The sequence below is a fragment of the Cebus imitator genome, unplaced genomic scaffold (assembly GCF_001604975.1).
Source record: "Cebus imitator isolate Cc_AM_T3 unplaced genomic scaffold, Cebus_imitator-1.0 Scaffold94, whole genome shotgun sequence".
Taxonomy (NCBI): domain Eukaryota; kingdom Metazoa; phylum Chordata; class Mammalia; order Primates; family Cebidae; genus Cebus; species Cebus imitator.
Window position 1 is genome coordinate 3,394,957 of NW_016107409.1, and position 13,870 is coordinate 3,408,826.

A 13,870-nucleotide genomic window follows, 5' to 3' on the forward strand; every position below is an offset into this window, starting at 1 on the left:
TCAGAGACTTCTATGAACAACTCTATGCACACAAACTAGAGCATGTAGAAGAAATGGATACATTCCAGACACATATACCTACTCAGGACTGAATCAGGAAGAAATGGAAACCCTGAACAGACCAATAACAAGCTCCAAAATTTAATAAGTAATAAATAGCCTACCAGCCATATAAAAGCCCAGGACTAGATGGATTCACAGCTGAATTCTACCAGATATTTAAAGAAGAGCTGGTACCATTCCTACTGAAACTTTTCCAAAAACGAGGAGGAGGAACTCCTCCTCAACTCCTTCTATAAGGCCGGCATCATCCTTATACCAAATCCTGGCAGAGACAAAAAGGGAAAACTGCAGGCCAATATCCTTGATGAACATTGATGCAAAAATCCTCAGCCAAATACCAGCAAATTGAATCCAGCAGCATGTTGAAAAGCTAATCCACCATGATCAAGTAGACTTAATCCCTGGCATGGAAGGTTGGTTCAATATGTGTAAATCAATAAATGTGATTCATGACATAAACAAAAATAAAGACAAAAACCACATGATTATGTCAATAGGTGTAGAAAAGGCTTTCAGTAAAATTCAATACCCTTTCATGTTAAAAACTCTCAAAGTAGCCATTGAAGTAGCATACCTCAAAATAATAAGAGCTAACTATGACAACCCCACAGCCATCATACTGAATGGGCAAAATCTAGAAGCATTCCCCTTGAACATTGGCACAAGGGTGCCCTCTCTCCCCACTCCTATTCAACATAGTATTGGAAGGCCTGGCCAGAGCAATCAGGCAAGAGAAATAAAGGGCATCCAAATGGGAAGCGGGGAAGTCAAACTAACCCTGTTTGCAGATGACATGATTCTATATCTAGATGACCTCACTGTCTCAGCACAAAAGCTCCTTCAGTGGATAAATAATTTTCACGATATTGATTCTTCCTAACCATGAGCATAGAATATTTATCCATCTGTTTGTGTCCTCTCTTATTTCATTGAGCAGTGTTTTGTAGTTCTCCTTGAAGAGGTCCTTCATGTCCTTTGTTAGTTGTATTCCTAGGTATTTTATTCTCTTTGTAGCAATTGTGAATGGCAGTTTGTTCTTGATTTGGCTCTCTTTAAGTCTGTTATTGGTGTATAGGAATGCTTGTGATTTTTGTACATTGATTTCATATCCTGAGACTTTGCTGAAGTTGCTTATCAGTTTCAGGAGATTTTGGACTGAGACAATGGGGTCTTCTAAATATACAATTATGTCTGCAAATAGAAACAGTTTGACTTCCTCCTTTCCTATTTGAATATCCTTTATTTCTTATTCTTGCTGATTGCTCTGGCTAGAACTTCCAGTACTATATTGAATAGGAGTGGTGAGAGAGGATATCCTTGTCTAGTGCTGGATTTCAAAGGGAATGCTTCCAGTTTTTGCTGAATCAGTTTGATATTGGCTGGGATGTGTGGTAAATAGCTTTTATTATTTTGAGACACGTTGCATCAATACCTAGTTTATTGAGAGTTTATAGCATAAAGGGCTGTTGAATTTTGTGAAAGGCCTTCTCTGCATCTATTGAGATAATGTGGTTTTTGTCTTTGGTTCTGTTTATGTGGTGAATTACGTTTATAGGCTTGGGTATGTTGAACCAGCCTTGCATTCCCGGGATGAAGCCTACTTGATCATGGTGGATAAGCTTTTTGATGTGCTGTTGCAATTGGTTTGCCAGTATTTTATTGAAGATTTTTGCATCTATGTTCATCATGGATATTGGCCTGAAGTTTTCTTTTCTTGTTGAGTCTCTGCCAGATTTTGGTATCAGAATGATGTTGGTCTCATAAAATGATTTAGGTAAGATTCCCTCTTTTTGGATTGTTTGGAATAGTTTCAGAAGGAGTGGTACCAACTCCTCTTTGTATGTCTGGTAGAATTCAGCTGTGAACCCATCTGGACCTGGGCTTCTTTTCGTGGGTAGGCTATTAATTGCTGCTTCAAGTTCAGCCTTGTTATTGGACTATTCAGGGTTTTGACTTCTTCCTTGTTTAGGCCTGGGAGGATGCAACTGTCCAAGAATTTATCCATTTCTTCCAGGTTTGCTGGTTTATGTGCATAGAGTTGTTTGTAATAATCTCTGATGGTAGTTTGTATTTCTGTGGAATCTGTGGTGATATCCCCTTTATTTTTTTATTGCATCTATTTGATTATTCTCTTTTTTATTAATCTGGGTAGTAGTCTATTTTGTTGATCTTTTCAATAAATCAGCTCCTCGATTTATTGATTTTTTTTTTTTAGGGTTTTTTTTGTGTCTCTGTCTCCTTCAGTTCTGCTCTGATCTAAGTTATTTCTTGTCTTCTGCTAGCTTGAGTTCTTTTGATCTTGCTCCTTTAGCTCTTTCAATTTTGACAATAGAGTGCCGACTTTAGATCTTTCCTTGCTTCTCATGTGGTCATTTATTGTTATATATTTTCCTCTAGACACTGCTTTAAATGTGTCCCAGAGATTCTGGTATGTTGTGTCTTCGTTCTTGTTGGTTTCGAAGAACATCTTTATAACTGCCTTCATTTCATTGTTTATCCAGTTAACATTCAAGAGCCAGTTGTTCAGTTTCCATGAACCTGTGCAGTTCTGAGTTAGTTCCTGAATTCTGAGCTCTAGCTTGATTGCACTGTGGTCTGAGAGACTGTTTCTTATGATTTCCTTTCTTTTGCATTTGCTGAGAAGTGATTTGCTTCCAATGATTTGGTCAATTTTAGAGTAGGTGTGATGTGGTGCTGAGAAGAATGTATATTCTGTGGATTTGGGGTGGAGAGTTCTGTAAATGTCTATTAGGTTTGCTTGGTCCAGGTCTGAGTTCAAGTCCTGGATATTTTTGTTAATTTTCTGTCTCATTGATCTGTCTAATATTGACAGTGGAGTGTTAAAGTCTCCCACTATTATTATGTGGGAATCTAAGTCTTTGTAGGTTGTTAAGATCTTGCTTTATGTATCTGGGTGCTCCTGTACTGGGTGCATATATTTTTCAGATCGTTATCTCTTCTTGTTGCATTGATCCTTTTACGATTATGTAATGTCCTTCTTTGTCTCTTTTTATCTTTGTTGGTTTAAAGTCTATTTTGTCAGTGACGAGAATTGCAACTCCTGCTTTTTTTTTATTCTCCATTTGCTTGATAAATCTTCCTCTATCCCTTTGAGCCTATGTGTGTCCTTGCATGTGAGATGGTTTTCCTGGATACAGCACACTGATGAGTTTTGGCTTTTTATCCAATTTGCCAGTCTGTGTCTTTTGATTGGGGTGTTTAGCCCATTTATATTTAGGGTTAATATTGTTTGGTGAGAATCTGATCCTGCCATTTTGATGCTAGCTCGTTGTTTTGCCCATTAGTTGATGCAGTTTCTTCATTGTGTCAATTACCATTTGGTATGTTTTTGGAGTCGCTGGTACTGGTTGTTCCTTTCTATGTTTAGTGCCTCTTTCAGGAGCTCTTGTAATGCAGGTGTGGTGGTGATGAAATCTCTGAGCAATTGCTTGTTCATAAAGGATTTTATTTCTCCTTCACCTCTGAAGCTTAGTTTGGCTTGATATGAAATTCTAGGTTGAAAGTTCTTTTCTTTAAGGATGTTGAATATTGCCCCCCACTCTTTTCTGGCTTGTAGGGTTTCTGCTGAGAGATCTGCTATGAGTCTGATGGGCTTCCCTTTGTGGGTAACCTGACCTTTCTTTCTAGCTGCCCTTAGCATATTTTCCTTCATTTCAACCCTGGTGAATCTTATGATTATGTGCCTTGGGGTTGCTCTTCTTGAGGAATATCTTTGTGGTGGTCTCTGTATTTCCTGGACTTGAATGTTGGCTTGCTTTGCTAGGTTGGGGAAGTTCTCCTGGATAGTATCCTGAAGAGTGTTTTCCAGCTTGGATTCATTCTCTCTGTCACATTCAGGTACACCTATCAAATGTAGATTAGGTCTTTTCACATAAACCCATATTTCTTGGAGGCTTTGTTCATTTCTTTTCACACTTCTTTCTCTAATCTTGCCTTCTCTCTTTATTTCATTGAGTTGATCTTCAATCGCTGATACGCTCGTTTTTTGCTTGGTCAATTCAGGTATTGAAACTTGTGTATGTTTCGCAAAGTTCAAGTGCTGTGTTTTTCAGCTCCATCAATTTATTTATATTCCTCTATAAGCTGTTTATTCTCATTAGCATTTCGTCAAACATTTTTTCAAGGTTCTTAATTTCTATGCATTGGGTTAGAACATGATCTTGTAGCTCAGAGAAGTTTGTTATTACCCACCTTCTGAAGCCTGTTTCTGTTAATTTATCAGACTCATTCTCCATCCAGCCATGTTCCCTTGCTGGTGAGGAGCTGTGATCCCTTGGAGGAGGAGAGGTGTTCTGGTTTGGGGTATTTTCATCCTTTTTGTGCTGGTTTCTTCCCATCTTTGTGGATTTATCTACCTGTGGTCTTTTGTGGTTGGTGACTTTCAGATGGGGTCTCTGAGTGGATGTCCTTTTTGTTGCTGATGAAGATATTTCTGTTTCTTAGTTTTCCTTCTAAGTCAGACCCCCCTGCTATAGGACTGCTGGAGGTTCACTCCAGACCCTGCTTGCCTGGGGATCACCTGTAGCAGCTACAGAAGAGTAAGAGTTGCTGCCAATTTCTTCTTCTGTTATCTTTGTTCCAGAAGGATACCTGCCAGATATCAGTGTGAGCATTCCTTTATGAGGTGTCTCTTTGGTTATATGGGGGTTGGGGAGCTGCTTGGGGAGACAGTCTGTCCCTTATAGGATCTCAGGTGTTGAGCTGTTAGCTCCCTTGTTCTGTTGAGAGCTGCTCGGTAGGTACGTTCAAGTCTGCTGCAGCGGAACTCATAACTGCCTTTTTTTCTCCAGGTACTCTGTCCCAGGAAGGTGGATATTTATTAGTTCCTGTCATTCTGCCTTTTTTCAGAGATATTCTGCCCATTGGGGAGGTGGCCTAGTCACAGTCTGCCAGCAGAGGTGTTGTCGAGCTGCTGTGGGCTCTGCTCAGCTGCTGTGTGAACTTTCTTGCAGTTTTGTTTATAGGGGTATAGTTAGAACTGTCTTGGTGGTGGTGGACTGCCTCAGTGGTGCCCGACTGCCTCGGTGGTGTCGGACGCCCTTACTCCCACAGAGCTGGACTGCCCCTCGTCCAGCTGTGCTTGCTGTGAAACTCTCAAGCCAGAGTGTTTAAGATTGCTGGTCTTTGTTGGGGTGGGACCAGCCAAGCCCGATCACCTGGCTCCCTGTTTCAGTTCCCTGTTTTTCAGCTGAACAGGTGACTCTGTCTCCCAGGCGTTCCAGTCGCCAGTTGAAACGGTGCCCGAATTTGTGTGAGTTTTTGTGTAGAGACCCACTGCGCCGGCTGAAACAGCTGTGCTGGAAACTTCTGGTGCTTTTCTGCCTGGGAATCTCCTGGTGTGTGGGCAGTAAAAATTGACTTGGAAATGCAGTGATCACTCACCCTCTATGTTTTCACTGGAAACTGCAATACAGAGCTCTTCCTATTCAGCCATCTTGGATCCTCTCCGAAACTTTTTTTTATAAAGGGAGGGGATATAATTTTTTTAAGAATTATAAACTTGACACAGTATTTAAAAAGTCACCGACTTCAATTATAATCAAGTAACTGGCAATTTTTTTCCTTTTTTTTTTTTTTTCAAAAATGGTATGCTAAACAATATTTAAATTGATCATCATTCTTGGATCTTTATGAAATTCCGGATCAATGTATTGACAACACTGGCCTAACTTTTGCCCCTTATGGGTACACTTCTTCAAAACAGATGCATATATTTTATTAAAATTCTGTTAAGCTTCAAACGATGAGTTTCTTAAAATACAGAAATTCTGATGACTGCTTTGTTGCAGGCCAGATTTTTTTTTTTTTTTTTTTTTTTTTTTTTTTTGCTTTATAAAATCTGATCCTTCCTTCTGGTCTTTGACTGGGGAATGTGTATGAATATTGAAGATACCTTGAACAGAGTGTGGTCCTTAACAGCAGCCAGTCTCCACCTACAGGGTTGACCCCCCACTCCCAGTGGGCTAGGAGTAGAGCTAATCAAGTGGCATGGCGGCCAAGGCATCCCCAGCTTCCCCACATGACAGATGCTGCTTACCAGAGAACTGTATTGCTCCACCCACACCAGTCCTCTTTGTGATCCTCAGGGAAACAGTTTGGTTGTCGGGTGACCCTAGGACTGCTGCTTGAGTCAACTCCAGTGCCATCTACCAACTTCCAGACTTGCTCCAATCTTTGTGTCCTCTGCTGTATTCAGTCAAGACCTAAGTAAGGGCAAAGCTTGCTCCCTGACCCTGGTGGGGAATCTCGTGTTGTGTCACTGTCTGGATGGGCTCCTGCTGAGAAAAGTCTCTGTCATACTCCCTATGGTCTCCCTGGACAAACTGCAGAGGCTGGCTCAGGAGGAGAGAGAGAGAGAGAGAGAGAGATGACAGATCACTGGATAGATTGATCAATAGGTAGGCAGGCAGCTAGACAGACAGTACATAAGTAGACAGATCAACAGAAGATAGGTGGACAGATAGACAGGTAGAGGTAGATAGATACTATATTGGTGCAAAAGCAATTGTGGTTTTTGCCATTACCTTCAATCCATGTGTGATCCCCAACCTCAAAACCTCATTACCTTCAGTGGCAAAAACTACAGTTGCTTTCACACCAACCTGTTAGTGGAATAGTTGATAAATATATAGGTAGGTAGGTAGAAAATTAGGAGAAGAAAGCTGCTAAGTGATGAACTTCTTACCACAATAAGAATAAGGTGAGCCAAGACCCAGTGAGCAGCACACTGAAGAGTGTGAGCAGAGTAAATGCTGCAGTTGCAGTGGCACCACTCCCTGGGCCCATATCACAGGGAAATGGCATTAGAATGAGAAAAACCACAGGCAGATGGAGGAGGCAGTCATCTAGGGCAGAGCATCATAACATGTTGCTGGCTCCATTTTGGCAAAGTCTTGAGGAGGGTTTATGCTACAATAAAGGAGGTAGCATCAGTCAGGATGGCCTGGATGACATAGCCCCAGCTTCCACATCTCTGTGGTTAAAAACAGTAAAGATGTATTTCTTGTTTATGCTCCATGTCCTTTGCACACGTACAGTAAGTTCTAATCTTACTTGTTTCTCAGCCACTGTCGTGGAAATTGCTGTCCATTGAGGCATGGGGAAGAGAGCCATGGAGGGCCTCTTGTTGCTGATTAAGAGCTCTGGCCAGAAGGTGTCACCCAGCATTTCCTCTCACAACTTTATCTGTCAGGGCCAGTCATGCAGCCCTATCCAACCACAGAGGGGCAGAGAATGCAACTCTACCAAGTGTCTAGATGAGGAAGAAACAGAAATCTTTGAATGTTAGTGATGACAACCACTGCCTGCCCCTTTTGTTCAACCATATTCCATTTACCTTTCATCCCACACACAAAATAGGCTCATCCCTACTCTGTGTGAGACAACCAAACTTTGATCTTGCCATCCAGCTTCAAGTCTAGAAAGCTGAGAATCCATGTGTGACACTCAGCCCCAAAACCTCAGTGCCTGGCCCCATGCTTCACTGCTGCTGACTCCCCAGCTCAGAAGGAAGAGGGGCCTGAGCACTTTTTCTTCCCCCAAAGTATTTGCAGAGACTATAGCTCCCAGTACACCCTGGCTCTTGTGCTTTGGCTTGCCTGGCTCTGCTGCTTTTAGCCCTTGTGGCTGAATAACCTGTTGAAGACCCCACCTCCTAATACCACTGCCTCCTAATACCACCACAGTGGTAACACCTAAAGTTTGGAGGGTTCACATTCAAAGCACAGACGAAATTGAACATCAGCTTCAAAATCAAGTATATATCTAACCTCACCTTAACACTGGTGAATAGTAACATGTAATTTTTTTTTGGGGGGGGTAAATATTTTGTATTTGAAGCTCTCTACACATTGTATAAAAATAGTTTTGAACCACTGTAATTATGGATCCTGAAAATGCTATTAGGTTGGTGCAAAAGTGATGGTGGTTTTGCCATTACTTTCAATGCCAAAGACTGGAGTTACTTTTGCACCAACCTATATAAAATTGAGGTCACTGGTGGCCGAGTGATCTTTCTGATCCAGCCCTTTTGAAGATTCTTTCTGATTCAAAAGGGTTGGATCTGAGGAGAGTTCTGGCTTCAAGCGCAACTTTATATGTATGTGCTTGGGGTGAAGAGGAGTGAGGGTGAGGAAACTGGCCAGAATGTGGTGATGCTGCCCAGAAAATGGGCTGTTGAGAGGCAGTTAGAAGCTGCATGTCATCTTCACAGTGTTTCCAGCTAGATATTAGGGCTATGAAGGTGAATGGAACAGTTTTTTGCTTTAAGGAGATCAGTTTTGGAAAAAGAAAGAGACACACATAATCATAATACAGAGTAAATGTTAACAAAACATAAAAAGAAAAAATGTTGCATTAAATAATGACTCGATCCTTGTAGCTGTATAGATTCAGTAGCAAAATGCTTTTTATTTTGGCTTTCCTGTCTTCTTTATGGAGGAAGAGAGAGAGAGAGAGAGAGAGAGAGAGAGAGAGAGAGAGAGAGAGAGAGTGTGTGTGTGTGTGTGTGTGTGTGTGTGTGTGTATGTGTGTGTTTGTTTACCATCAGGCACTCAACCTGATCAAAGACTCTTACTAGACCTTCTACTTTATTTTTTGTTAATTATCTTTTCATCCTAAGTCCATTAGAAACAGTGTTTTCAAAACATGAAAGAAAAAAGATGTTTATCTCTCACAAATCTGATTCATTGTTACCAAATCATCTTGTTTAGATGTATAAACAATCATCTTGTTTAGATCTTATATTATTGTGCCATATTTAATGACTACTGTCTGTTCCTTGAAAAAAAGGAAACTAAAGGCATATGAAATAAATCCAAATCTACAAATAAATGTTCTTAATGACCTATCTCTAGCACAAACATGATATGGAAGAAGTTTTTATTGAATATAGAATTGATACTTATTATTTTAAAAAATAATTAAATGATAATATCTGTGTATAATGCCATGACCCAGGCTATTCTAATTTTTTTCATGGATATGTATACATGATTATTTTAGAAAATTGGGACTATACCATAAATTTCTATATCCTGTTTATATATTAAGACCATTTCCATGGTATTGATATTTTGAAGTTGTACAGCAGCTATCTTCATATGTGTGTATATATAAATATGTATTTTGAACAAAGAAGCTCCTTAAAATTGATTATCAAATGAACAGGAGAGAAGTAAACTGGTTTGCTTATCAACAACAGACATACATTTCTCCCAGTTCTGGAGGCTGGAAGTCTGAGATCGGGGAGTCAGCACAGTCAGATTCTGAGGAAGCCCATTTCTGGGTTCCATATTGTGAACTTGTGGTTGTATTCTCACATGGCAGAAAGACACCTCACTAGTTCTCTCGTCTCTTAGAAGGGCACAACTTCATTCGTGAGGGCCTCATGCTCATGACCTAATTATCTCCCAAAGACCTCACCACCAAATATCATATTGAGATTAGTGTTTCAACATGTGAATTCTGGGGGGACACAATGCTCAGCCAATAGCACCTCCTCACTCCTGGAACTTTGGCATTGGTGTCTGCAGATCAACCTGTGGGATGTTGAGATTTGGGGTAGTTAGGCCCTCTCTGCTTCTCCACTTCTAAAGTTTTCCTTAGTGAACCTTATTCTGTAACTGTGGTGTATGTGCTAGTGGGTCAGATTCACAACTCTTGCAGGACAATTTCATATTTTGACATAAGGAAACCTGTTATATATAAATCATTTTTGGTCACTGTAAGTTGACTGGAGTTGTGTTTCTGTTATTAGTAAGTTAAATGGTGATAACTATACATAACCATGGCTTATTTGAAAAATAGTTTCAACAATACTAAGATAAATGTAAAACTTTTGTTACACAAAACATATTCACTAAATTAAGCTAAATTCTTGAGGAATCAATATAAAAATACATGAGTGAAACACTTTGGAAACAAACTACTTTCTGCTGCTATGCATTTAGATTTAGTAACTGGACAGTTTTAGTGTTCTATATCAATTTACAAAATTTATTTCACTCTTTGTTTTTAATTTTGTTATATGTGATCTTTTTTTATTATTTATCTTCATTTGTTTTCATTCTTAACTAATTTCTTATTGTCTATTGCTGTATCTTTGTGATACCTAACAAAGAAAAAATTCATTTTACTAACCCTCACAGTTCCTTATTTTCCTTCTAATTTTACGGGCTTTTATACAGGTAGGATGTTTTTGGCAGCAAGTAACAACCACCCCCTCCACTCCCCACCAGCCACTCAGTGGCTAAAACAACACACAAATCTATTATTTTGTATAAAATGAAGTCTGTAGGTACGACGAGGCTATTGCTGATTAAGTTAGAATCCAAACAAGATGCCAGGGACCCAAATTCTTTCCACCTTTCTATCTGCATTAGCCTGTTGACTTTCTGCTGAAGCTGTGGCCTCTTATGATGTGGGTGGCTGCCAGCTGTTCCAGTTTCCGTGTTATGAGAGCATCCAGTGAAAAAGTAAGCCTTCCCTCCATTTGTGTCTTTCTATAATTTGTGTCTAGAAGCCCCCAGAGACTTAACGTTTCAGTAGCAAGAATTGCATGACATAACAAATGTCAAACCAACCGTTAGCAAGGGGAATAGGATTAATGTCACCGGCTTCAGAAATGAAGTTCATTCTGTATGTGAAGGAAAAGCAACCTGTCCATGCTGGGACTCCTTTGGCAATGCAGCAGATGAGACAGGCATGAAAGGAAGCACAAAAGCTTAATCATCTGCAAGCTGGGATGTTGCCCCATACAAGGCAACACATGCTCACAACCCTCAGTTTTGCTCCTCATGTTCTTACACGATTGTGTGAGTCTTTTGGCTTAGTTTTACATCCCAGTTCTGCCAATTATTGCTTTGTGATATGGCCAATTAAGTCAATTTTCTTATCTGGAAATAGGGATAATAGCACATAATTCATAGGGCTGTTTTGGATTTTAATAAAAGTGTTTAGGATGGTGCCTGGCATGTAGGAAGTAGTGAATTTTTTGCACACTCACACACATTTATTTATCCATATTTATATAAATGGAACTCAAAAGGAATAAAGATGTTGTCAAAATAGGATACATTCATATTGAATTCTCATTTCTGTCTCCTTTTGTGTTAGGTCAAGTTACTAGAATACACACTGAGATTTGCTTGCAGGAGGTTTACTTGAAAAGTGCTCTCAGAAGCGAGCCCTGTCACGGTCATGGGAGTGAAGAGTTGGGCTATAATGCAGTTGCCTTAGAGGCCTCATCCGACCACATGAAGAGCTCTACAGCTGGGACAGCTATTCTGAGTTGTCCCTGATTGAGGCCAGGGGACTGAGCCTTTGTGTGCCTGACATTGCGTAACCATTCATGCAGACTGCAGAAAGTGGGTGCGATTTTGGGTAAGGCAGCCTGCTTTGGTGAGGGCAGTTCCTGGAGAAGCCTGCAGCTGTGAATTCTAGGTCCTGGGCATTCAAAGAGCATGTCAGTTCTGAGGGGTCAGGGATCTGGGTAGCTCTCCACAGCATCTACTCTGGTTTCTCTCCTGTCAACTCTGGAAAATAATTGCTATCACTCTATGTGGTTAGAATGAAAACCCACAATACAACGCTAATGGCATAGGGTGAATTGCCCATAGCTTCTAATGCTAAGATTTCCAGCTACAGTGAAAAATCAGTCGCAGGTCAGTGCAGTCTTCATTGAAGATGAGACCAGAAACAGCTGATCTGATATCTTGCTGGGGAGACTATAAGATGCCACCTGCCTGTTACACATGGCCCAGGATAAGAAATCTTGGCTGGGTATGGTGGCTCACACCTGTAATTCCAGCACTTTGGGAGGCCGAGGTGGGTGGATCACCTGAGGTCAGGAGTTCAAGGCCAGCCTGATCAATATGGTGAAACCCTGTCTCTACTAAAAATACAAAAATCAACTGGGCGTGGTGACAGGTGCCTGTAGTCCCAGCTATTCTGGAGGCTGAGACAGGAGAATTGCTTGAACCTGGAAGGCAAAGGTTGCAGTGGGCCAAGATTACACCACTGCACAGAGTGCAGAGTAAGACTGGGTGACAGAGTAAGACTTCCTCTCAAAAAAAAAAAAAAAAAAAAAAAAAAATCTTGACAGAATGCTTTGGTCTGGAGGAAAGAAAGCCTTAATATTCTCAGAAAGCTTTAGAACCACAAGAGACTGTGAATGAACAGATATCAGAACATAATCTTCAAAATTCGGATAATTACATTATGGCTAATTATTGAGATTCAGTCTTGCATTGTACCTTGAATGTTAGTGTCCAGTCCACGTCTCAAATACCCTTCTCAATTCAAATTCCTGCCTCCTTCTTAGCTCTCTAAGAACCTAGATTTTGTGCATGATAAAAGCATTATGTGTGCAAGAATAATTGAAATCATAAGGGCCTATTTTGAGTTGATTATGAAATTTAGTGCTTGTGCAACAGATGGCCTTCATTAAGTGGGTAATATTTTTCTATATTGAAGTGGTTGGAAAGCAGTAACTTTCTGCTTCTTGTGTCACATAGCTGATAACAGAGTTATTTAGAAAATAGCTCTAACACATAAAACATAATCAAAAGTCAAGGCTGGTATTGTGCTTGAAATTTCCATTCATGTTCTATGACTTTCTATTTTTAAGTTTTGAAAAATACCGAGTGGAGTAGTCAAAGAGAATTAATCTTATTGAAGTAAAATTAATGAAAGAACAAAATATTGATTATCAGAGAGGTGGAACAAAGAAGGCAAGGCGATAGATGCTCACGCTTAGAACTCGACACACATTTGGAGAAGGGGTGCAGGCAGAAAGAATGCTATACATGGATAGAAGACTTGGATCCTGAATGAGTTCTTTCACTTACCAGCTGTGTATACTTGGGTAAATCATGGCATCATTCGAAACCACCGATTTGTCAACCGACAAATTGAAGTGACTAGGGTAAGGTAGGATGTGTGGTCACAAAGATTCTTTCCTGTTCACATTTACATGTGCACATTTTTTACACTTTCTAAAGTTCTAGTGAGAACATCAAATAGTCCTCTCCTATTAGCTCAATTATCCCATAGAACTGAACCTTGAGAAACTTACATTTGTTGTAGTTGAGTTCCTTTCTCAGGAAACCTACCACCAGGCCTCCAGGGAACTGTGGCTTTTGAGATCGCTTCACCCACAGTGAGATGCACCTGCTGCCTGTGACTAACTCCTTCTGCCTGTCCTGTTTTTCTTCCCTGCTATGTAAACGCCTAACTTTAATCTGTTAAAGAAAGGTGGACTTAGGCTGACACCACCTGCAGTAAAGCTTTTTTTCCTGGGCAATACTGAGTGACTAGCTTTCTGGGTGGCAAGCTGCTAGACTTGGGCCAGACCTCTGGTGTTTGGGACCAGATTTCCAATTCGAGTCAAAGTTGAATCCATTGATGGAGGTAAATATGTTTGAGTCTCCTTGAATACTGAAAGGTAGTGTGGGTTTTCTAAGGAAATATTTTTGCATAAGAGATCAAGTTGCTTCCTTGATCTGAAAATTTGTGAAAGAGAAGCAGTCATGGTCAGGTTTGTCCAGTAACTGAAAAGTTAGAAGGATGCAGATTTTCTGAATACAGACTCTGCAATTTAAGTCACTGAGATTTCAAAGTGTGTCTGGTATGACAGCCACAGTGACATACCTAACTATAATACCAACTGTTTGTGGATATTTCTTTCTTTCCTTCTTTATTTATATTTTATATGTATGTAATTGTTTTTAGTTTTAGGGAGTGCTCCAAAATGAAACTTTTAAGATTATAAGATAGTGACTGATAG